The sequence below is a fragment of the Natator depressus genome, chromosome 5, assembly GCF_965152275.1.
Source record: "Natator depressus isolate rNatDep1 chromosome 5, rNatDep2.hap1, whole genome shotgun sequence".
Lineage (NCBI taxonomy): Eukaryota > Metazoa > Chordata > Testudines > Cheloniidae > Natator > Natator depressus.
In genome coordinates, this window is record NC_134238.1 from 42,643,025 (window position 1) to 42,668,190 (window position 25,166).

General features: G+C 41.3%; 1 long non-coding RNA gene across 5 annotated transcripts in view; it reads left to right on the top strand.

Annotated features, from left to right (window-relative positions):
- The first annotated feature begins 477 nt into the window (after positions 1 to 477).
- Positions 478 to 25,166, top strand: part of LOC141988129 (uncharacterized) — a 55,435-nt gene continuing 30,746 nt past the window's right edge. For 4 of the 5 annotated variants that reach the window (XR_012639665.1, XR_012639661.1, XR_012639662.1 and 1 more), the window contains exons 1-3: positions 478 to 775; positions 8,841 to 9,113; positions 21,824 to 21,986. This is a non-coding gene — a long non-coding RNA (uncharacterized LOC141988129). The remainder of the gene's footprint in view (positions 776 to 8,840; positions 9,114 to 21,823; positions 21,987 to 25,166) is intronic. The other variant, XR_012639664.1, reaches the window with a different exon arrangement.

Below are 25,166 nucleotides of genomic sequence, written 5' to 3' on the forward strand. Positions count from 1 at the left end.
CTTTATTGTTGATGTTGAACTTCTAATATTTTTTTAAAATGTATTTTAGAGTGTGTGCAAAGGATAGATGCTAAAGCCCCTGACTCTTTAATATGAAGTCTAAGTCTCAGGGCTCAGATAAATTCCTAGTGTATGCAAACACATACATATATAATGGTCATAAGATTTCTGATGCCAAAACATACATAAGGCTTATAGACTGACATTTAAGAATACAGAGACTGAGCCTTTCCTGGGGCAAGGAAAATGTATTTTGTTTCCTATTTACTTTCACAGTGGTTGCTATTACTTTATAGCTCTTCTGGAATTTTTACTGGCAATCAAAATAGCCCCAAAAAACTATTTCCTACATTTTGTGCAATTCTAGAATTTCTTGTGGAACTGCCATCCTGTGCTCCTAGACTGCACAGAGAACCCAAGTCCTACTGGGATTCAGTTAGGAGATCTCCATGTCAAGCAGCTTTTCTGCTGCACAGATTAGAAGCAGAGGAAGGTGCTTGGCATGCAGAATTCCTTAAGCAGCTTCTGTGGGGCTAAGGAATAGGCATACAGCCCCAGATGCCAGGTTCTGCGAACCTCCACCTGCATCGTTGCTGAGTTAGTCCAGGGTACGATCTCCATCTCTCTGCTCCCAGTGTTCCCTTTTAGGGTCAGAAAGCACACAGACATGGAGAAGGAAGTGGCTGGACAAGATGGGGACTAGAACCTGGCAAGAAGTTGGCCAGTTTTGCAGATTTTTGAGGCTCAACCAGATTTGTGACATCTTGGAAAAAAGGTAAATTAGACAGCTGTGTGTGTGTATGCATTACATCTGGGCATGTAATAGTTCACATTTTTGGTTTGCTTCAATTGCTTCAGTTGGTTTTCCTCTTGTTTCTGGCTCTGGATATGTGCCCTCGTACAGCCCATGAGAATTCCCATATAGGACGCTACCAGTTTCTCCTTTAGCTGCTGCCTGAGCTGGAGGCCTCACATCTGTTCTGCTGAGTGCTGGCACCTTTGGGTGTCAGGAGTTAAGAGGATAAGGGACTAGTTTTTACTTCTGTTATTCTATATTTTGTAATATAGTCTATGATGTTCTGTTTTGGTGCATAGTTTTCTTGCTTTGTTTTCTTTCTGGACTAGGGCAGCTCCTCAGCTGGTGTGAATTGGCATAGTTCCATGGACTGCAATGGAGCTAACAGTATACCTATTTACAGGAGCTGAAGATCAGGCTTCTAATTATTTACATCTTGTTTGTGTGCACGCATCTAGGATACACTGATAGCAATATCCCGAGCCCAGGTCCATGGGAAGACACCCCTGGGGCATCCTCTATGCAGCCCAACCATTGCCACCCTCTCAAACAGTTTGAATTGAAGCTATTGAGGGTGGAAGTATTTACAAGCTGGCTCAGAGCTCGTTCAATCCTACAGTGTTAGGAACACTTACAAAATGTTAGGAGCACTTGTGTGTGTGGACACGAAAGCATTCCAGGTGTTTCGATAGTGGTGTAAATGCCAAAACCCTCTTGGGCTGACAGCCCGCTTCAGTGCGTACACTTTTGGCACCACTGCCAGACATGACTAAACCAAGCGGAAGGCTGATATGGGTCGACAACACAGCAGTCATTTTTCTTAGCTCCTCCAGTGCATTAATAGCGTTGCGAGCTTTGCCAAAACAAACACACAAGCAGCCTATACACCAAAAATCTGTGGCTTTGGGGGTTTGGATGAATAAAGGGGCATCCTATAGCCAGTTTCTGTCATACTGTCTTATCACTACTGCACCTGCTGAATATGAATTTGAGGGCACTGTATGTAGCTTCTATAGCCACACATAGTCTCAGTCTGGCACGAATGGTCAACTGCTGTGGCTTTGTATATAGCTGGTATTCCGTTGCTGAAGCATTGAGCTGGTGATGTCACTTGTAGTCAAGGTATTCTATAGTGATTTTCTGATAACAAATGACTCTAGAAGGGAAGGAATGCAGATGTAATGCTATTTGTCTGTCTTATCTGTGGTGAAACTCTAAGGCTTGCATAACATTTGCCTCACATTTAAACTGCTAGCTGCCTGATCACCTACTTATGGAAGATAAATAGAACAGCAGTCATTGGAAGGTAACTGAATTCCTTATTCTACAAGGAATATAGCGATGCTAGCAGTAGAAATTGAACCCCGGTATGTTGGTACTATCCCTGGAGAGCTAAAAAATACAGATTCTTTATGGGTCTTTGGCTGACCAAAGATATAGATCAAATTCTGCTCTTGGCTATGTTGGTACAAAACTGCTGGAATCACTGGTAGATTTTTTCCCATATATCTTTCTAAAATTCCACTCTTTCTCCCCTGAAGATATGAGGATAAGGCTGTGGGTGCCTGCCTCTTCTCAGCACATAATTCCAAAGAATGCATACTGCTCACAAAGCTCTGTTTGAGTTTAAGAATGGAACACCTAAGGTCAGCCTTCATCTACACATCAAATCCTCTGAATAAAACTGAAGCCCCCTATATGGACTGAATGTAATGCAGGCCTCTTGGTGGCTGAGGGAGATCATTTCACATGTATGATACATAGAGTCATAGAAGATTAGGGTTGGAAGAGACCTCAAGAGATCATCTAGTCCAACCACCTGCTCAAAGCAGGACCAACCCCAACTAAATCATCCCAGCCAGGGCTTTGTCAAATCTGGCCTTAAATCTCTAAGGATGGAGATTCCACTACCTCCCTAGGTAACCCATTCCAGTGCTTCACCACCCTCCTAGTGAAATAGTTTTTCCTAATATCCAACCCAGACCTCCCCCACTGCAACTTGAGACCATTACTCCTTGTTCTGTCATCTGCCACCATTGAGAACAGCCTAGCTCCATCATCTTTGGAACCCCCTTACAGGTAGTTGAAGGCTGCTGTCAAATCCCCCCTCACCGTTCTCTTCTGCAGATTAAATAAGACCAGTTCCCTTAGCCTCTTCTCATAAGTCAGGTGCCCAAGCCCCCTAATCATTTTCATTGTCCCCAGCTGGACTCTCTCCAATTTGTCCAAATCCTTTCTGTAGTGGGGGGGCCCAGAACTTGATGCAGTACTCCAGATGTGGCCTCACCAGTGCCGAACAGAGGGGAATAATCACTTCCCTCGATCTGCTGGCAGTGCTCCTACTAATGCAGCCCAATATGCTGTTAGCCTTCTTGGTAACAAGGCACACTGTTGACTCATATCCAGCTTCTCGTTCACTGTACTCCCCAGGTCCTTTTCTGCAGAACTGCCACTTAGCCAGTCGGTCCCCAACCTGTAGCAGTGCATGGGATTTTTCCTCCCTAAGTGCAAGACTCTGCACTTATCCCTGTTGAACCTCATCAGATTTCTTTTGGCCCAATCCTCCAATTTGGCTAGGTCACTCTGGACTCTATCCCTACCCTCCAGCATAACCACCTCTCTCCCCAGCTTAGTGTCATCCACGAACTTGCTGGGGGTGCAATCCATCCCATCATCCAGATAATTAATGAAGATGTTGAACAAAACCGGTCCTAGGACTGACCCCTGGGGCACTCTGCTCGATACCCGCTGCCAACTAGACATTGAGCTGTTGATCACTACTCGTTGAGCCCAATGATCTAGCCAGCTTTCTGTCCACCTTATAGTCCATTCATCCAATCCATACATACCCAATACGCTTTAAAAATTACATCCCACTTTCACTTTCCAAAAAGAAGCAGAGGACAGTCATCATGCCCTTGGCACTGCTTTATGGCCTGATCTTTTAATTTTGCAGTCACTAAGGTCCCTTTTTAAAATTTCACCTGAAGGCCTTTTCCATAAAATCATGACCAGCTGTAGTTACTCCATCACTTCACCTTTATCCATCTCAGCAGAGAGGAGCTCGCTCATAACTAATGATCAAATTCATTAACCGAAAGCTGTCACTCATGATCTATGCTGCAGGTGTAATTTTAGGAGTGATACTGGATTCAATCATTCTTTCCTTTCCACTGGGGGTTGTTTCTCTGGTTAATTTGATTTTTAATTATGACTGTGCATAGTGCAGCCCAGCTTCCATTTGTACAGAAGGGGCCCTGGCTGGATTTCTATTTTGGCGCCTGTTCTTTCTGGTAAGAAGCCACTTTTACATGCACCAGATTTTTTCCATTATGGTACCACTTCTAGAGAAAGATGTGGTTACTGTAGAGATTCTATGCCTGTGGTCGGATGAAAAAAGAAAGGATACTTATTGAAAAGCATGACTGGCTTTTGGATGCTGTTATTTTATGAGCCATAGCTGCTGTTGTTGAACATGGTTCATTTTCTATAACCACACATCATCTTCTTCTACAGGGTTTTAGCTCTTAATTGCTTAAAATGGAACGTGAGGGTCTTTCCTAATACAGTTCTTTCCGGGGAATTTCTTTTCCCCAAACCTACCCTCATCTCTTGAAGGAAACAAACTTTAAAAAAAAAAAAAGACATCCTAGTCCAAGCTTAATATCCCCTTTATTCTCATGTCTATTGTGTCTTTCCTGCTATCTGAATAACTGAGAGTAGGTTGCTCTGACAACTCAAATCGTAGCTCAAGCACACAGTCTATTATGGTTTTGGTATTCTGTATTAATTCTACTTAATAAAATCTTTATGTACAACCCATCAGTATATGATGCTATTATACTACTTTGCTGTCTGTACCATGGCCATCCAGCTATATTATTCCTTCCTTAGATACTCTAGAGTTAGATACTAAAGTGACAGGGGACAATGTAAGTTAGCAGATTGCATAATTGAAACTGTATCTGAGCTAAATATTTTCAAAATCTTTTATTTTGGCAATTGCACCTTTTGTCCCTTTTTATAGTACTTAAAATTAGCGTGAAATGCACAGGTGTTGACCCAAGACAGGAATCCAAATCTCCATCTAAATCCAGGTCAGAGGTGAATTTTACAAATCTAAATCCAAAGCCGGATTTACACAGCTCTAAATTTAATTCAGTATACCAGCAAATGCTCTCAAGAGCTCAGACATCCTGTATTTGGTACTGTATGGGTGATTGCAGATTTTAGCTGTAGGGCATGAGGTTGCTTTTCCACACAGCTCTTCCACCATAATAATCATTGTAAATTACAAATATGAGATGCAGTATTATTTTCTTTGTCCTATTTTAATAGTCAGTTATTCCTTTGAAGAATGAGGTTTTGGTGTGATTGGTGCTCTTAAGCTTTTAGAGACTACAGACTGGTACAGTATGCAATAACTTATAAAGGGGGAAGAGATGGCAAAAATGGCATCAAAACCGAAACAGAATGAAGTAGTGTCTGGAACCAAAAAAGGTTGGATAACTAAACTACAGCATTTAAACTACACTTGAAAGAAGCTTTTAGCTGGAGATCTAAACTCTGGAAGTCAAGCCCTTCATGCTTTCTCCAGGTTGTTTGCTCTTCAGCTGTTAGGTATTGAAAGTTCTGCCAGAAAGCTGCAAGAAAAAAAATTAAACTGGAATATATTTCAGAGCCAAGAAACTGTTACAGCCATATGGGAATATTCATGATGAGAGGACTAGATGATTCAGGAAATTCATAATGAATTATGGAGCCTTTCACTTTTGGGTCACTGGTTTAAATCCAGCTCAGTGCAAAACTTTGCTTTTGAATTTTCTTTGCTGTGAATTTTCACGAGTGAAAACTGAGATTTTGGCAGTGTTGCCTATTGCAGCTTGGACAAAAAGCGCTGAGCAGGAAGATGGTACACTCTGATCCTCCATCATGTACAGATGGGGGTCGGACCGAACCAGGATGATCTCTCTTACAGACAGAACTATGACCCCCTTCCCCTCCTCCAAAAAAATGCTAGTAGGAGTTCTTGCCAGGATGAGGATGGCAAATGGTACCTTACAAGTATGAGAAGTGTGGACTGCAGGAGGAGTAATGCCAAAGTGCTTGTATTATGCTTTTTTTCTATGGAGATCCATTATTGTAATGACGGATCACTTGATTACCTGTTCTGTTCATTCTGTCTGGGGCACCTGGCATGGCCACTGTTGGAAGACAGGATACTGGGCTAGATGGACTTTTGGTCTGACCCAGTATGGCCGTTCTAATGTTTTTAACAGCAAATTGTTGGGGTCGCATTGAAGTGGCACATTACCTTTGCTCCACTGCTAAACTCACTATTTATTAGAGCTGGTCAAAAATCAGAATTCCGCACGAGTGAAAATTCTGATATTTAGAAAATTATTTTCACTCCAAATTGGGTTGAAAAGTCAAAATAGCAAAATTTTTCATGGAACAGATAGGTCAGAAAAAAATTGATTCAGAAATATCAAAATATTTCCTTTCAACGTTTTTGAGATTCCTGAATTAAAATATTTCAGTTTGCCTTGTTTTGACATTTAACTGTGTTCTGCTAAGCTGCCTCCATGCCTCATGGGAGTTGTAGTTTGGATACCTCATGCCCTCATTGTCTTTTGTCAGCTGGTCTCCCTGGCCAGACTATATCTCCCATGATGCACCATGGTCTTGGAACTCACTTGATGCACTGTGGAGGTGCAACCAGAAATGAGACAGCAGTTCATCAGAGAAGGAGGGAGGAGCCTAGCCCATTAAGAAGAATGGGCACCTGAGCTATGGCTCCATGATGCAACACAGCAGCTCAAGCAGACATTGATTGATGTTGAACTGATCCAAAATTAAACGTTTTGATTTGGCTTGACAAATTGAAATGTTCCAGTTCAAGTTGACTGAATTAATTTAGAATGGAAAATTGAAAAATATCAGCAAAATCAGAGTTTTCTTGCAGAAAATTTCAATTTTGTGGAAACTGCATTTTCCATCAAAATGACATTTTGCTGAAAAATTCCTGGCCAGTACTGGTATTTATATTTATATCTAACTATAATGTAATTGGCAAATAGATAAGACACTACAGGCTGTGCAATGCCTGCTGATGAAAACCAACCAGAATACAAGAGAGTCATCCTTAGCTATACTGGAGCTCTACTTTTATTTGCTTACAGAAAGTTAATTTTAATCCAGTTGATTGTGAATATGATGTAAGCAATCATATATCCACACTCTATTATGGTTGTTCTTACCAGGAATTTACAATACCTTTGACCACACCTGGCAGTTTTGTTGCTAGAGTCCACACAGAAACAAAATGACTAACAATTATGATGTTACTTTTTCTGGACATGATCTAAAATCACATTAGAGACTGCATTTATAAATATTTGTTATGATTATGAAGTTAATATTGGAATGTGATCAGAAGTTAAATAGCAATGTTCTGAAATATCGTATTTGGTTAGAGCAAATTTTAAGTCTATGGTAATTCTATCCACTATGGTAATTTCTATCCTCTATGAGGTGGATAGAAAGCTGGCTAGATCGTCAGGCTCAACAGGTAGGATCAATGGCTCCGTGTCTAGTTGGCAGTCAGTATCAAGCAGAGTGCCCCAAAGGTCAGTCCTGAGGCCGGTTTTGTTCAATATCTTCATTAATGATCTGGAGGATGGCGTGGACTGCACTCGCAGCAAATTTGCAGATGACACTAAACTGGGAGGAGTGGTAGATACGCTGGGTAGGGACAGGATACAGAGGGACCTATACAAATTGGAGGATTGGGCCAAAAGAAATCTGAGGTTCAACAAGGATAAGTGCAGGGCCCTGCACTTAGGATGGAAGAATCCCATGCACCGCTACAGACTAGGGACCGAATGGCTAGGCAGCAGTTCTGCGGAAAAGGACCTAGGGGTGACAGTGGACGAGAAGCTGGATAGGAGTCAACAGTGTGCCCTTGTTGCCAAGAAGATGTATAAGTATGGGATGTATAAGTAGGGGCATAGCCAGCAGATCAAGGGACGTGATCGTTCCCCTCTATTCGACATTGGTGAGGCCTCCTCTGGAGTACTGTGTCCAGTTTTGGGCCCCACACTACAAGAAGGATGTGGGAAAAACTGGAAAGCGTCCAGTGGAGGGCAACAAAAATGATTAGGGGACTGGAACACATGACTTATGAGGAGAGGCTGAGGGAACTGGGATTGTTTAGTCTGCGGAAGAGAAGAATGAGGGGGGATTTGATAGCTGCTTTCAACTACCTGTAAGGGGGTTCCAAAGAGGATAGATCTAGACTGTTCTCAGTGGTAGCAGATGACAGAACAAGGAGTAATGGTCTCAAGTTGCAGTGGGGGAGGTTTAGGTTGGATATTAGGAAAAACTTTTTCACTAGGAGGGTGGTGAAGCACTGGAATGCGTTACCTAGGGAGGTGGTGGAATCTCCTTCCTTAGAGGTTTTTAAGGTCAGGCTTGACAAAGCCCTGGCTGGAATGATTTAGTTGGGGATTGGCCCTGCTTTGAGCAGGGAATTGGACTAGATGACCTCCTGAGGTCCCTTCCAACCCTGATATTCTATGATTCTATGAATTCCATGTTTGATCATTTTTCTTTTACTTCTGTAAGAAGGGGACAGAAATATTACTTAGAATAGCTGGCACTATTGCAGATTGTCTTGCTAGTTTGGTTTATCTGAGTGTACAGGGAAATGCTTATTGTTAGTTGTGATGCAGTTCTTTTTAGGAGCTGAATAAAACACCAGTAAAGTCTGTTCTGTCTGAACCTCTCTAGGAATCATTTTCTTAGGTATAGTTGCTGCCTATAGATTTTAACTATGCAAGCTTCACAGTAATAGCTTTTATTATTACTAATTATTATTATATTTATTATTATTGTAGCACCCAGAGGTGAAGTGAATAATGAGTTACCTCTGATGTCACAATGCTCCTCTGTCTGCAGCACCATAATGGGCACTGAGCAGAAAGCAGGCTTTCCAGTGTTCTGGTTTTCTGACTGTCACCAAAATCAGTCATTTGCTGGTCAGTTTCTTTTGGCAGATATGGAAATCTCCACATTTGTGAAGAGCCAGGAAGATGACATTACTAAACCTTCTGTGAGCAATCTTGGGGATAAAGAATGAACAGTTGGCCAGCACATAGTTCTTGGATCTTCTTTAAAAGGAATGTTTCACTGCAGCCATTTTAAAGCAACCAGCCACCTCAAGGCAAGCACTGTTTCATCATGATGATGATGATGATGCAGACCTGGAAGTGAGGATCTGAGCATGACTCCGAGCGGAGGACTCCAACAAGAGATGGTACGCTCTGAAAATAATTCTGTATAACAAATGCTCCAAGAACAATGTGTGTGTGGTTTAAGTTTACAACCAGAGCAGATTTACATTAAGAGGTCAGTCAGTAGGAAAGTCCATTTTTCAATACTATCCGGACAGTAAGCACGTTAATTGAATGCAGAGTAAAAGAGCATGGGTGGCCCTTTTGCTTTTTTGTCTGAAGCAGGAGCTTCACAGTGACTATAGATTCTCCTAATGCCAAGTGAAGTGCCTTTAACCACCACCCCACAACTGATTTTTAAGAGTTTCAACTGAGTGTGTGCCACATTTTTGTAATCAATTTGTTCACTTCTAGGCAGAACTCAGCAATGTGCTGCTAAAAGCATAGATTGTTCCAGTTCTCTACTGCATAACTACTCACTTCTGACAGCATAATATAGGCATTGCCTGCCCCTTTACTGCCCCCTCCCCATTCAGGAATCAAGTGGTCATTATGGAACTAGAACAGATTAAGCACAGCACAGTATCGCAAGCTCCCAAAATAAACTTGCTTACATAACATGTAAAACCACCCAATCTTTCCCCTAGGTTCTTTTGGCAGAAAAGCTCAGAGGAAATTTTCTGTTGGTGCAGATAAAAGGCTTGTTTTATTCTGCGCCTGATAATGCATACTTGTTTAATTTCAAGCACATATTTCAGCTCCATTGGGAAGGTAGCAGCAAGCACTGTTGCTGAGCAAAGAAGCATTCCCAAGAGGCAATTTTTGTTCATCTGTTTTTGTAACCAGAACGAAGAGAATCACACTCAAAAGCTGAATATTTGTCAAATGATGTAAAGTCACTCAGCAGAGAGGGCTAGCCCTAGATAAAGCCAGAATAACATGGCGGCCCATGCATAGTGGATAGAATATAAGATTTTTAAACAATTTTTTTCTCTAAACTGATCCATTGGCTGAAGTAACCTATGTAGATTGGGTCCACAACCACTCCCTTTTCCATGGTGGAGGGTGACATCATCCTCATGGTCTAGTGATATGGGATCACTATATCAGAAAAGTCTTCCCCTTGTTTCTGAAGTTATGCACCTAATGCTGTTCAACACAGGACTGGAGAACAACTTGGTCCCATCAGCCAGCCATCATGGTCTAAACCCAAAAGCTATGCTTGGCTTGCATAAGATTGTGTGCATGTAGAGCATTTAGCCATTTACTCAAGTGGTGGTAGGCTGATGACCATTGCACTATGGACTCTCTAAACTGCTGGACTCACTCTCTGGATCTATGCAGGTTTTGCTTGAACACCCTGTGTCGCCTTGCTGCAGCTGCCTCATCTACTTTGTAACTGCATTTCAAAAGCTCTAACTGAAACCTTTCTTGATGAGCAAGTAGTGGGAGCTGAGCATTTACTCTGGCTTGCATTTTGAGAAAAGGACTTGAAAATAAATAGCATCAATAAACAGGGGAGCTAGGGGAGTTCGCCCTCAGAATAACAAGAGTTAGACCCAGGGTATTTTGAGAATTTGGTCTGTTCTCCAACACTTCCCCTAGGCTTCCAGAAGGTCTTTTGAAGTCCCCCAGAACTTTTTCTGCAACTGCAATTGTGTAGTAAAGCACTAGGGTACATACCAGGGAAACCTGCAATAGACCAGCACCGAAATCTGCTGGGCTAGCATGGAAACACTGCACCATTAGTGCATACATCTGTGCTAACCCACTGGTTCTCCTAACAACAATTCTATTTTCTTGTGTAGGCAAAGGCTGAAGGGGAACAAATAGACCCTTATTCAGCATAGCTGTGTAAGGCAGTTTCTCAAGCTGGTACATGTGTCATAATTACTTATCATTAGTTAAAACCTGCTACTCTTCAGTTATCTGGAAGCCAGTGGTTAAAGATTTTTTTAATTCCCCTGTCATATAAATTCTAAGTTACAACTGTGTAATACACTCACCACAAAGGAACAGGAAAATGCTGAGAACAAAACTGCCTCATGTGCTTATGTCTGCAAATTCTTAGGCTTCCTTAATAACTGTTAAAACAAATAACGTCCTCTTTGTCCACCTAAGAGTACTGCATCCCTTCTCAACAGTGATTACTGTGGGAGGCTGAGAACTTAAACTGTAATAAACAAGAGCCACTGTAATCTTAACAGAGGAAAGGAGGAGGAAAAAAAAAAGGTTTAGAAACTCCATCTATAAGTGCAACTAAAGAATGTAGTTTTGCAGCCTGAATAGCAAAAGAAGAAAAATATCCACCCCCAAAATGGTGCTTGCTCCGCTTTGAGCTGGCAAAAGTTATTTCAATAACAGGTTATGGAGAATGTTACTTCAAAGTCCTGAAGTCAATGGAGTTTTGGAAGCAACTGCTGCAATTTGTATCCAAAACTGATTTAACTTCCCCAGTAAGTGATGTGTACAAATGGCACACACCACTAAACCACATATGCATGCAATGTATGAATTCCCACATTCTTGATTTCCCATTCCAGCTTTAACATTTTTTCCAGTGCTAAAAGAAATGAATCAATCATGCAATAGGATGTGTGCGCAAGTGCCAAAGAAAAAAATTAAAATCAGCTGTGATTTAAAATTACAGATCCTGGAGAGCTTTGTTTAGATGCTTAATGCCCTCATAAATCCTTTCTGCCACTGTGGGTAACCAGCTGAAGGTGGAGCTCCTTACAGCTTGGCCATTCTGAGTTTGTTTGCTTTCTTTTGATAGATTGACCATTTATTATGACCCTGATAGTTTTATAACAATCAGTATCAGCCAGGCAAAACGTTCTCTTGTGAACTAATTTCTTGTAAGTGTTGTAACTCATTCATTTTAAGGTCTTTTCATCATCATTTGGGCTTCTGCTGCTGAGAAGGAAAGCTTTGCCATCAAAAGGGTTTTCTGGAATGCACCATTGTCCATATATTGGCTTGGGGTTTGTTTGTTTTTTTCAGCTTGATGCGTTAATGGAGAGATTTATTGAGAACATACAGAAACTGAAAGGCAATACTTTGCAGCATCTTTTTGTCTTCTTTCATCCCTGCTGTAGAGCTGGATGCTATAAGCTACATACACATGAATCAAAAGCTTTGGGATGCACAAACACAGAATCCCTCCCAATCACCCTAATGCATGTGCAGAGCACTCATGCAAAATTAGATTCATGACTTGCAAGGCTTCCCAGGAACTACTTTCATGTGGGCTCACTTTGGAGGCCACATGAGCATAATTAGTACTCTTTACATTTAGTGAATGTTAATGGTTATTGTGTTTGAAATTGTTTACATAGAATGTACAGAGAGAATGAGACAAGTATTCTGTAGGATTTAATATGCTGAAAATAACAGCACCCTGTTAAGTCAGAAGGCAAATGATGCAATGGTTTTTTTCTTTTAAAAAGATAGACACTGGTGTTCTTCTTGGTGACAGAGTGAGTTCATCTACACAGCAGTTAGTGATTAAGCTGCACTGCATCACATACATCCTTGTCTCTGAATCTTGATCTGGTGTTAACTAGTCAACTGGCAGGACGCTCTCTCCGCTGAGAGTGGTGTCTCATCAGATTTAGTAGTTTTTTGCTTATAAGTAGCAGCCTGTGGTCTCTGAGTAGGAGACAAGGGCAGGGGATGGAATGGGGTGGAAGGTGCCCAAGGCAGGGTTGGGAGGGGCAGCCTGAAGGCGGAGCTGGAATAGGTTTGCATCATCCACACTGCTGGCCTCATGTAGATTAACTGGAAAAAGTAATGCAGTCTTTGGTTGTGTTTCCAGTTCCACCTCCTCCTCAAGGATCCCACCTTTAAAAGGGAGGGGCAATGCCTGGGGCAATGCCCTGGGCAACCACAGGCAAAAGGCCCTGCAACATGGCTTCAATAGAATTACACTAGCCGGGAAATGAGGAGAACTGCAGGAGCATCAGAGCCATCAAAGGGCCTCAGATCTGCAGCTCTGGGATCCTTGGGATAGGGAAGTGGACCGATGGTTCATGATGTGAAGGTGGGAGGAGGTGGGAGGCAGGAAGAAGGGCACATTCCTCAAGATCTTCTGTGTGGAGTTTTCCTCCCCCCCAGGCTCCCTTGCACTGGTATGTCCATAAGCATGCATGACCCAGTCAATAGACATTCACAAGGAAGTTATATTCTTGGGAGCATTAATACTGCTATTGTGAAACTTACAGCATAAGCTCTTCTGGGCAAAGACTTTGTACCTGTACATATTAAATAATAACAAGTCATTCCAAAGTAGGATAATGCTCTTGAGGCAAAACCCTGCCCCCACTGTGGTCAATGGCAGCAATTTACAGTGGTGAGGACATTTATTCCTGATGGAAACAGTCTTGCAAGATCATTTCCCTCAGAGATATGAACTAAGTTTATATCCATCACGAAATATCTCAGTGTTATTTGTATTTCTTGTGCTCTCCTAAAACAACATGTGGCTGGTTTTTCTGGCCAATATGCTAAAGAAAACATTTTTCAAGGGGCAATCCTGTTAGGGTTCTTCAAGACACAATGTAGTCATCTGTGATGTGACGTCGCAACTGGAACCAGGCACAATGTAAAGCTACACAACATAACAAGAGATGACATGAGAGAACAGAAACACTATGGAACAGTCTGTTTTTCTTTATTTGCATTGTAAGTGCCTGAGCTTCCTCTTGTTGTAGTCAATGGCAAAACTTCATAGGGGCAAAAGCTGTGTCTGAATTCAATCTCATTGAGAAACAACACTTTTTTTCTAGAGGCTCGTCTTTGCTGTCCCTCTCAGGTGTCTGTTCTTATTTCTTCATCATTTATTGCTCTGCGAGAGGTGCTGAAAGAGGCTGAGAAGCGCTGAGCTAATAATTCACTCGTTTTATTTTATTCAATTAATTTAACTTTGTTTTCTGTCTGTGGAGTGTCTGTGAGCAGAATGGGCTTTCACAGATTCATTCAGTGTTCATATTTGCTGAGCACTTTTTCAACCTGCATGGTTTTTATTACTCTAAGAACATGAACCCATGAAGCTTTTGAGTCTTCACTGCTTGATATTTGTAGTTCCATCTACAGTGATCACAACAATCACATGATATGGTTTCTGACCCGGGATGGGGGATAGTCACTCAATCAGGAATAGGGCTTGAAGAAGGGCTTTGCATCTCCCAGGGAAAGATAGCAGAACAAACCAAATCAAAACTTCTCCTTGCTAGTCCACATAGACATAGCCCGAGTCATGATGGTTAGTACACAACCAGGGTACTGTGTTTGAGCTAGATTGTCACTTCAGGCCACAGCCCCTGCCGGAAAACAGGATGGAGGGGTTATGCTGCCATGACTCTGCCTTCCCCCTCACCCCGCCCCCCATTACCTGCCATTCTGGAGAGATTAGTGCCATTAGCCATGAGCAGTTCCCTTGGTCCCCAGCAACCTTTCCCTGCTCTCATGCCACAGGGTGTCTTTTTAAGTTTTTCTCTAATCTTACTAACAAAAACTGAGCGCATAGTCGAAGCTGTAGTCAGATACTTGTCAAGCTTATTCTTGCCTCAGGGCTCAAGTGAGGAGTTTGGAGAACACTGTACTCCTGCTGGATTAAGAAAGTGTCCAGTGTAAGATATTAACTGCCTTTTTATTGGTCATCAGCACACAAGAGAAATAGTGACAGAAACAGTGCAGAGAAAAATACCTGTATGCTCGGCGGGCACAGTTAGACCTCAGGAACATTCAGAGGGTCAGAACTAACCAGCACAGCTTTGTATTCCCAGCCAGACATTTTTGCAATTCATGGGCAATCTTCATGAGTGTCTGTGTGAGTAAAACTTGATTGGTTGAATGTTTGCAGATTGTGAACACACAGCCACGAAAGTGGCTAACGTGAGTTCATTTTTAAGTCAGGTGAATATTCACAGAAAATGCTGGCCCTGTTGACTCATCACCATTGCTGAGGCATTTAGTCCATCTCCAGACTGTGATTTCTGGTAATGTTATTTCAGGTACTATACACCCAACTCAAACTCTCGGGGTAAGTTCAGTGTAACTGAAAGCAATGTGAAATTGAACGCTGTCCTACTGTTTCTCCCTATGCTGTTCAGTCTGTAACATACTCTCTCTACAGTTGCCCTTTTCCAGTTGTGACATTTGGACCATTATTTAAAAATAGGTACTTATCTTACACAAAATATGCAGTAGCATATGAAAAATGGGTAACCGCCCATACAAACTGGTTTGTCATCACTGGATTGCTTGTGCAGGTCCAGATTAAGCATACATATTTACCTTTTTTTACACTTGCATTTGTCTTTTACACAGGCCCAATTTAAGTGCCTAGCTTTGAAAATAGAGAAACTTCGAGACTGCAACCAATGTTGATACTGAAGTTGGCATCTCATGGAAAACCCTGAAGAACATTATATTTGGAGATAAATCTGTATGCATGAGGCATTTTCCATGTTTCTCTCCCTTCCCTCATCCTCCCTACCTGCCAGCATACAAATGCTCCTTTTTAGTTTCTATTAGGAGATGGCCTCACACCAAAACCTCTCATCCAAACACCCACCAAGTGTGAAAATGTTTGGATTTGGATTCTAGGTTTGCCATTCCCTATAAAATGGGCTGGACCAAAACCCTGGATCAGAACAACCCTGACCATTGTGGAAGGTCAGTTCCCAATCTGACCTTTTATGTCTCAGTCCTGTCATTACCTTTTTTTTTATGACTAGCGAAATATGGAGAAAAACAGGATCTGTAAACTCAGGAACCCTCGCAGCCGTTGTGTTAAAAAAAAATAGGATTAAATCAACCACCTTAAATGCTGGCTTGCTTACTTTGTTACTTCATCAATATCTATCTTATCTGTCCTGAATACTTACAGAAATTATCTGTAAGGTGTGAATTTCATGGTTTCACAGAGTTTGGTACAAATATTTCATTGTTAGAACTGGGACACAATTACACTTGAAGCCCAACTACAATTGTTTAGCGTCGATGTGTATGAATGTATAGATGTCTTTAATACAGTTCTTCTAGTCTCCCTTTGATCCACACATTTGGAGCCAGCTGTACCATTTCATCAGGACCAAATTTCTGCAAGCAAAGCAGCTTATATTTGTACTCTTTTATAGAAAGGAACTGAGTTCTCACATTGGTACTGAGGGTTCTTTCTGTAAAACTATACAAATCCCAGCTTTTGATTAAAAACAAATTCTTTTCTGTCTAAATGGTAAAGCTACCTCAAAATGTGTGCCGTATCCTTTTAAAACAAGTTCTTTATAATATCGTGTTTGCAGCATAGCATACTACCAGTGGGACTTCAACCTGAATGTCAGTATTATTCAAAGGTATTCTGTTTTCATCCATCCCCTATAGCCCCAGAATTTGACATTACTGCATGTAACCCCAGAACCTGTCAGCACTGGAGAAAGCCATTTTGGGGGCCCAGCCACTGCTAGTTGAAAATCAAATACCACATAACTAGAAATAATCTTAGGGTTTTGAGAGACAAGGCCAAACAGCTGCATGTTTGCAGTTCTGCTGATCAGATTGGGAGGCTGGGACAGAGAGTTAATGTACCATGAGAATTGAAGGAATGTTTGGACAGTCGATCTTGGTTCAGTGCCCCGACATATAAGTTTTATTGTTATAACTAGAAATACTAGAAATGCTTTGATGATAAGAGATAATAAGCAATTTGCTGGTATTAGGAGAATTAGTGACCCACCAGGTGTTACTATGATGACCCACTAGGAGTCAGTAGGAGTTATGTGCTTTGTTTAAGTTAGCTATAAAAGATTAAACAAAAGGGTATACTTTGGAGCAGTCTGAGGAAGCTTTTGTTTGGGCAAGGTGCTAGTACCTAAACTCCCCAGCAGCTGGACAGAAGGAGGGCCCCCAGAAGCCTGGTTGCTGATTCCTCAAAACCATCTCAGACTTGGGTAAATATAATGTTTGGGATGCTTTGAACCCACTGCTACAGTGTGTGTGTGTGTGTGTGTGTGTGTGTGTGTGTGCGCGCGCGCATACGTGCTTGAGACCTAATAAAAAAAGTAGTTTTAGGTAAAAGCACTCTTATTTGTACCAATCATTTATCAGATGGAGGAGCTGTGTCCCCAGTGATTTATTCCTGATACCGCCTGCAAGGAAACAGTTAAGTTACCACTGCTTTGGATTCAGAAAACCTTGGGGAACACCCCCAGGCTTTTTAAGGGTGTTGTCAGCTGCAACAGCCCAACCATAAGAGCTATTATGAGTTGAGGTCAGTATAATTTATCTGGGCTATCTCAGTGCAAAAAGACTTTAGGATGTAATCTTTCAAGGGATTTCGGCATATTTGACTTCAGTGGAGCTATGCCAAATACATCTGTTGAAGATCTGACACAGTACGGTCAAAACTGAACTCTTCAATCTCGTCTTCCCTCTTCAATCTTCCCCACTCTTCCTTTTTTTCTGTCACTGTTATCACCACCTTCCTTCCAGTCATTCAGATATCCAAGCCATGTGAAAGTCTCACCACATCTTTCTCCATATCACCACCAAGAGCTGGCCCTTTCTCTGTCGTCACTTCTAAAATTCTCATCCATGTCTTTGCCACATATCTTGCATCCTCCTCCTCTTTGGAACTCCAGATACCACAATATCCACTCATGCCAATTAAAACAATACTACTGTCCTCACCTTCCTGAACTGGCATTCTGACCATGTCAACCCCCTCTTTGAGACCCTCCTCTGACTCCTCCTTGTCCACCACATTGAAGTTGAGCATCGTGTCCTTAGCTTTAAGGCCATTCATAACTTAGCTTTTTCCTGTTTATTCATTCCTGTATCCATTCCTATTACATTCCTCTGCTCCCCCAATAGACCATTTGTCTTCTCTCTCAAATGCCTTCAAGCTTTCTTTCATACCGCCCCTTATGAACAGAACATGCTGCTTGAGCTGGTCCATTAAACCATTACCCTGTGTTTTTCAAATCTCAAATCAAGACCCATGTTTACTGTGATGCCTACAGGAAATTGTCAACTGATGATGTTTATTGAGATGGCCGCTAGATGTTACTGATATCTATTTTATTAATTTATTATGTATATTTTTTGTCTAATAACTTATTACCAAGCGAATCAGCAATTCAATACCATCTAGTCTTGCTTATGGAAGTCTTTGCAACAGTGGGTTCCTTTCACTGTTATTTTAATATCTCCTACATTCTCTCAGATTTTTTATTACATTCACTTATCGGGTCTTGTCTTAACTTAAATGAGGTTTTTGGTGCACATAACGTCTTTTACTCTGTGTTTGTCCAAGAGCACAACAATGGTGCTCGCATCTCTGCATTGGCTCCATATTTACTTCTAGATGTCATTCGATGTATTGTTAATTATATATTTAAACTCCAGAATGGTCTAGAACTTACTTATCTGAGAACCCATTTCTCACTTTATATCCCATCACAGCAATTAGGATTGGCTGGAAACTCTGGCTGGTTCCTAGGGTAAACTCAGGGCCCATGGTAGAGCTTTCACAGTCCAGTATTAATTGTTGAGCACTGACAGTGTGTTCTCTGTGCATGCTACAGGACCTTGCATACTATAATAAAGTTTAAAAGTCATCCTTTACCTTTTGACCAGTAGGTAAGATATTACCAGTTTGAGCAGGCATTTTCTATATTCCTAATGGGGAATGCTGCTACAACCATCAATGTCTTATCTATCTGTCAGAAGATGACCTACAGTATGGAATGTGCCCTCTTTGGTGGTTCCCAGAAGCTAAAATTCTTCTGCTTCAGGGTATGATGCACTAGCTGTTTATTACTTTTACCGCTTGGCTGGCTGATCTGTTCTGGCCGCTGTTGATCAAAATAAAAAACAGTATTTAGCCCTTACAAAGGACTTCTCATATGTAGATCTCAAAGATTATCCTCATTTTAAAGACTGGGAAACAGAGGCACACCAAGGGTAGTGGCTTATCCAAGGTACTTGCTGGTGGTAACTTCAATGCCATCACTCTAATGTGATTTTGATGTTTTTTGTTGCTGTTTTTAATGTTCCTTTTCATCCTGGGTATAGCACTACATAGACAAGTACAATCAATGTCTAGCTATTGCACCCAGGTAGCACTTGCACACCTGCTAGGCCACAAATTGTTCGGCTGTACCTGGGGGGAACAGAAATGTTCATCTCAATCCCTTGGTCTCCCTCTGACAGAGAATCACCTCACTAGGGGGAAGCATTGTAGTGAAGCCCTGCAGAGGCCAACATGCAATATCTCTAGAGAATGATGCATTTTGGCAAAGCCAGAAGAATCTCAACAAGTGAAAGAAATGAGGGATTTATTAAGAAAGCACCCCCAATAGGAGGGTTGGGCTCAGTGGAACAACTCTCAGTATCATTCCCTTCAGAAGTTGCTGGAAAAGCTAAAGGTGACTGAATATGCCTATTCTGGCAAGCTGCAAATAACAATAGCAAACATGTTCTCCTACTGCATTTAAATCTTTTTTGTCAGTTTAGCTACACTGTCCCCATCCATCTGAAATGACAACACAGGAAGAAAGCAGCAAGTCTTTAAACAGAAACTGAAGGCTGGACTTCGCTAGTACCTGTGTCTCCTTCAGAAAAAAATGGGAAGAGAATTTGACAATAAAGTAGACACTGCTGCAGACACATCCCTAGCAAAAGAACTTATTTCTAAGTTGTCCTCAGACTCAGCAGTGAGCTGAGTATTTAAAAAGAGAAGAATATGTACTGGCAACATTGTCTGAAACATATCCATGCCTCAAGGGCACAGCTGAAACTGGACGCGTTGCCAAGTAACCTCATGCCATCAGTGATCTCTGAAAAGATGTTCTCATAACAGAATGCTGAAGGCCATGGCAGCTTCCTCTTCCACTTCTTTCCCTGCAGCTTAAATGTGCAGGCCAGGTACAGCTAATTAAACAGAACATCTTCCTAGAACATCAGGGAGTACCTAAGAAAGTAAAGAAATAACTCCCACAGTCACATTCCCATTAGAGCAAAATAAAATGTAAGCATTTTCATGGCATTTCTGAATGTATTGCAGCATATTGATAGTCTGGCATCACACCCAAGAAGGAAGAATTACTATGCACACTGACTCAGTTTGACTCCCTGTCAGTGAAAGCATATTATGAGCATGGATATGAAGAGGAACATTTTTAGCATATTAAAGGTAGCTTCAGCAAAAGTTTTCTCCTTCAAGTGCCTGCTATTTAGAAAGTATTCCTTAATGTGTTGTTGCTAGTAGAAGCATTATGAAGGAGTCCCTTATATTCAGTTAGACTTAATTGGCCAAGTTCAGGTGATGCATAAGGGATGCCAGTTACATGCTGTTAGCAAGATGTGGGTCTAATAGAGTCTGAATCTATTGGAGTCTAAGCTGATATACTTATATGGCAAGGGAGACAGAAGAAGCAACTCTAACTTTCACTGGCTTAGACTACTTTAGACTAACCTCTAAATTTGAGCCATAATATTCTGAAAAAACTTGTGTTCATTTATCCTGGCAATTATATCAGAATACTTTGAAGTTTCATCAAATTTTGTTTCAATGTTTTATTTTCAATGGATTACAGTAAGGATGAATTCTAAAAATATTTTGAAATTCCTTCCATTTTTTTTAATGCTTTACTTCTCTCATGCTTGAATTGTAATGACATATCTTTGAAGCATGTGCAGTGCTTTAATGAAGCAATTACAGTCTTGTGTAGCAGAAGCCCAATGCCAGAGAGAAGCCGTAATCAAAATAACATTTTCATGAAATATTTCACGTAGTTTTACATAATTTCAAAATTACCCACTTTTATTATTTTTTTTAAAAGATGCAATGTAGCTACTTAAGTCTATGAAATTGTGGAATGTTTTTTGCAGTGAAAACAACTTAGCTTGAAAATATATTAGTACAAAACCAACCAAAATAGACACAAAAATGGAACCAGTCTCTACCCCATTTAAAAATTTTCTTCTAACCTCACCACAGTTAACATGCAAAGTGAATCTTGTCACCCTTGTCGTGCAAGTCAGCTGTCTCTAGATCCCTTGTTAATTGCTCTTTGTCATGAGTGCCAACATGGAGAAGGGGCTCCGTTGGCTAAAGAACTGTGAAATTCCAGTGCAAAACCAATGGCAGTATGACCGGTACCTACTTTACTATTATGCAGTTGGCACCCACACAGTATGCTTTACTGGTTGACATAATGAGACTTCTCACAGTTTGTGTTAGACCTTCTTCGTTATGGCATTGCAAATGTTTCAAGAAAATGTCATGCAAATTTCCTGTGGTACTTGCATTGAGCTCATTTTTAAGAATTAGCTAAATAGCTGAAGACATTAAGTAGCAAGTAATATAACAGCACTGAAAGCCATGTACAGCCTAGGCCAAAACTGCCCAAAATCTCAGATTTGGGAACAAAGAAACAGGTGGGCACCACATAAGCAGGTGAAGATTGGAATGGTTAGAGATGACAGCTTTGTATTCTTAAACCTTTCATCCCAAGATATGCATGTGCAACTGCTATATATTTAGGTATTGTTTTACCAGTAATTTTAAAAATCCCTAAACAAATGAGCAGACACCCCTTGAAGTATATTAAAGAATAAAATCTAATGAGTGACTGACTGTAAGATGGCTTCATAATGATATTACTGTTTGATCACATGATGGTAAAGCAGGGAGCATTTATGGGATGTATGCACAATTAGAACTGTTAGAACACCAATATTGTCATAATCTGTCTGCCTGTCTTTTTCTCTTCCCACACCTTTCCAGGAAGACTAAACGCCCTGGGCCAAGGAGGACTAGAGTCACCCACTGGCACAAGGAAGCTCAATTTCACCGATGTCAGCAGAAGTCCTCTCATGTCAGACCTGAATATGACCCATTGATCTCACTCTGGAAAATTAAGGAAATGACAAGTGAATGACCAAGCCTGGTAAGTTTTAAAATATTAGTTCATTTGGGGGCCCGAACAGTTTTTCTCTTCCTTCTAGCAGGAAGAAGCCCAGCCTCTGCTTTTGTACTGTAATTTCTTATATCACCAGCAGAAGGCAGGGCTGGCAGCATCATTAGGGATAATATGGGATTCCTGAAGATAAGATGGTTGCCTCCAGTAGCAGCCTTAAGAGAACTGGGGGGAGGGAAGATGGGAAAGAGAAACACTTGTGACTACCCCCTGAGATTTTTGGTAGCGAGGAAGCAGGATAAGAAGAAACCCTTTCAAAATAGATGGAAAGCTGTTGGGGTCGGAGGGTAGAAGAGGCAAAAGAACTGGCCATAGTGGGAGGGAGAGAGGTGTCAGGGCCAACCAGCAAGTAGTAAAAGTGTCTCTGTTCACATGCTTGCACAATTACCAGCCTTGACACTCTCCCCACAAATCCTTGATTTTGCTTAAAACATGCACAGTTTACAGCACTCTGCCATCAAGCAATCAATGTGCATTAATGGAAGGGGCGGCGTGGACTCAAAACAATCAGACAGTCAAAACCACTCTAAAGAATGCAGTACACTCATGCTATCATCTCTAATACCTGACAAGTTATTACCTCCGTATCCTTCGCTGCTAGAGCCAAATAATGTTCTTGGGGAGATGAGAGGAGGACATACTCTGGAGTGTCACATGAGGAAAAGAGGATATTACGCATTCTTGCTACGAGCAGTTATTGTTGGGAAAAGATCGGTAGACACCGTGAGCTGCTCTTTTTCCCCTGAGTCTCAAAGGAGAATGTTCCAAAAGACAGAAAAGTAGAATAATTCCTGGACGTCATTACTACCAACAAAATATTATAGAGAAAAGCATAGGACAATCAAAACCAGAATAGATTTTCATCATTTTGCCCCAATAGGCATATTTGCTAAAGAAGCAAAAGCTAGAAAGCAAAGATCTATATGCCAGGTGGAGAAGAGAAAACATTTTTTCTGTCCATTTCTTGGAGAAATTGTTTAAGAACAGTTTATCCTTGTGATAATATGATCCCTGTAACACTGCCAATGTCTATGAGCTATAGTGTGATTGTTGTACAAGTGATGGTCATACAAATCAAAAGTTGCCTGGGAACTAGTGAATTAACTTACACACCCAATGTAGCCAAAATGTAATTTAAACAAGGACATTCATTCAGTTCAGTCCCATTTGAAGCAGAGGGACTTTATGTAGGAATACACAGGATCAGAATTAGGCTTTAAGTTGTGTTCATTCATGTTTCTACATGCTTTCTAGGCTTGTAGAGGTGTATAATATGCTGAGGATTTCCTTGGCTGAATATTTTAAATAGCTTGCTCTTACTATCTATCTAATAAGGAAACGCAATAAATCACAAAATATGTTTGAAGGTAGAGCAAGCAGATTTCTCTGATAAGCAAATTAGCCTACACACTTATTTCCTTTTGATTCATTCCAGTTTGCATATTCAAAAGCTGGTTGATGTAACTGACTGTCAGTTAATTGAAAAGCATGACACCACTATGGAGCATAACAAAATGGGGCACATAATACATACTTGAAGATGTGTGCTTTACTAACCAAAGGCAACAACAGTCCTTTGTTTGGACCCTTGTTTCTCCTTTACTTTACCCGGCCTCACTTCTGTTATTTTCACCTGTCGTGTTATGTCTATACCTTGGCCGTGACTACATTACGAGCTAGGGGTGTGATTCCCAGCTCCAATCAACATACTTGCGCTCGTTCTTATGGAGCTAGCATGCTAAAACTAGTAATGTAGCCAGGGTAACACGGGTAGCTGGAGCCACAGCGCGGACTAGCTGTGCCAAGTACAAACCTGCCTGGCACCCTGTGGATAGGTACTTGGGGTGACTAGCTCTTGCCACTGCTTCCACTCCCTGTGCTATCTCAGCTACTCTAATATTTCTAGCGTACTAGCTCAATGAGAGCCAGAGAGAGTACATCTATGTGTGCTGGGAATCTCACCCTTAGTCCATTTGTAGACACAGGTGAGTTCTTCAGGGCAGGAACCATGTCCTTTAATTGTTTGCAAAGTACCATGTACACCTATGGCACAACTAACAACAATGACACATTTAAAATACATAGGGAAAGCCTAGCATGAACGTACAAAGAACCTTACCCTTTGCACAGGGGATGGGCACAGCAGCAGTGGAAACCTTTGCACTTCCTTGATTGCAGAAAATTGTATGGTTAGTGCAATTGTCAAGGCTAGACTTTCCGAAGTGGGAGGGATGGAGGGGGCAGGGTGTTGGCACAATGAGGAACACAAACTGCTTCTTCACAAAGGGAGTTTGAAGCTGCCACACCCATCTCAGATCTCCCTGCCTGGGGCAGGGAGCTCCCCTGAGGCTGCAGGACTTATCACCGCACCCAAGAGGATACTGTGCCTGCAAGACACAATAGAGCCCAGAGCATATTGTTACTGAGGGAGGGGGTTGAAGAAATTAAAAAATGAATTGGAAACAAAATCTTGAATGTGCCATAGGAGGAACATGATATTCCACGTGTCTGACTCCTGTTCACAATGGTGAGCTTATCCTTTACTGCCTTTTATCTCAGCAAATTATGAAGCATCAGGTAGTGACTTCTCTAACTAAAGAAGTCAGGTTGATAATTAATGAGAATTAAGCCATGAAAAGGCACAAAAGCCCAGATTTGAGTGCCTGTTTATGACACTGTTTATTATGCAATTGCTCAACATCAAAAAGAGCCAACCCAGTGTGGCACTTTAATTACTTTGTTTTATTACGTTGACGAATTTTATGGACCTTCCACTCACTGCCAAGAAATGTTATTTCGGAACAGTTTCCTAACACTGTGAGGGTGTTTCCAGCCTACTGGATTTCTGGAAACAAGCTGGTACTCAGAGCACCTCTAAAAAAGATTTTACTTAAGTACCTATAGAAGAAAGGAGAGGTAATCTCATTGGAGGAGAGGAGCTCCTGGGTGGATAAAAGGGAAAGCCATGCCATCAGTATACTACTGCTCTGATCTCCTCTAATCAAATAACTCCTAAATTCCACTCACTAATTTCCATACATTTGCCATGATATTTTTTGTTACTTTTCTAGATTTAAAGGAGCAAACAAGAAGGGACATACTTGGGTACTAGTGGGACAGAGAGGGGACTTCTACTCCTCCCACTGCAAA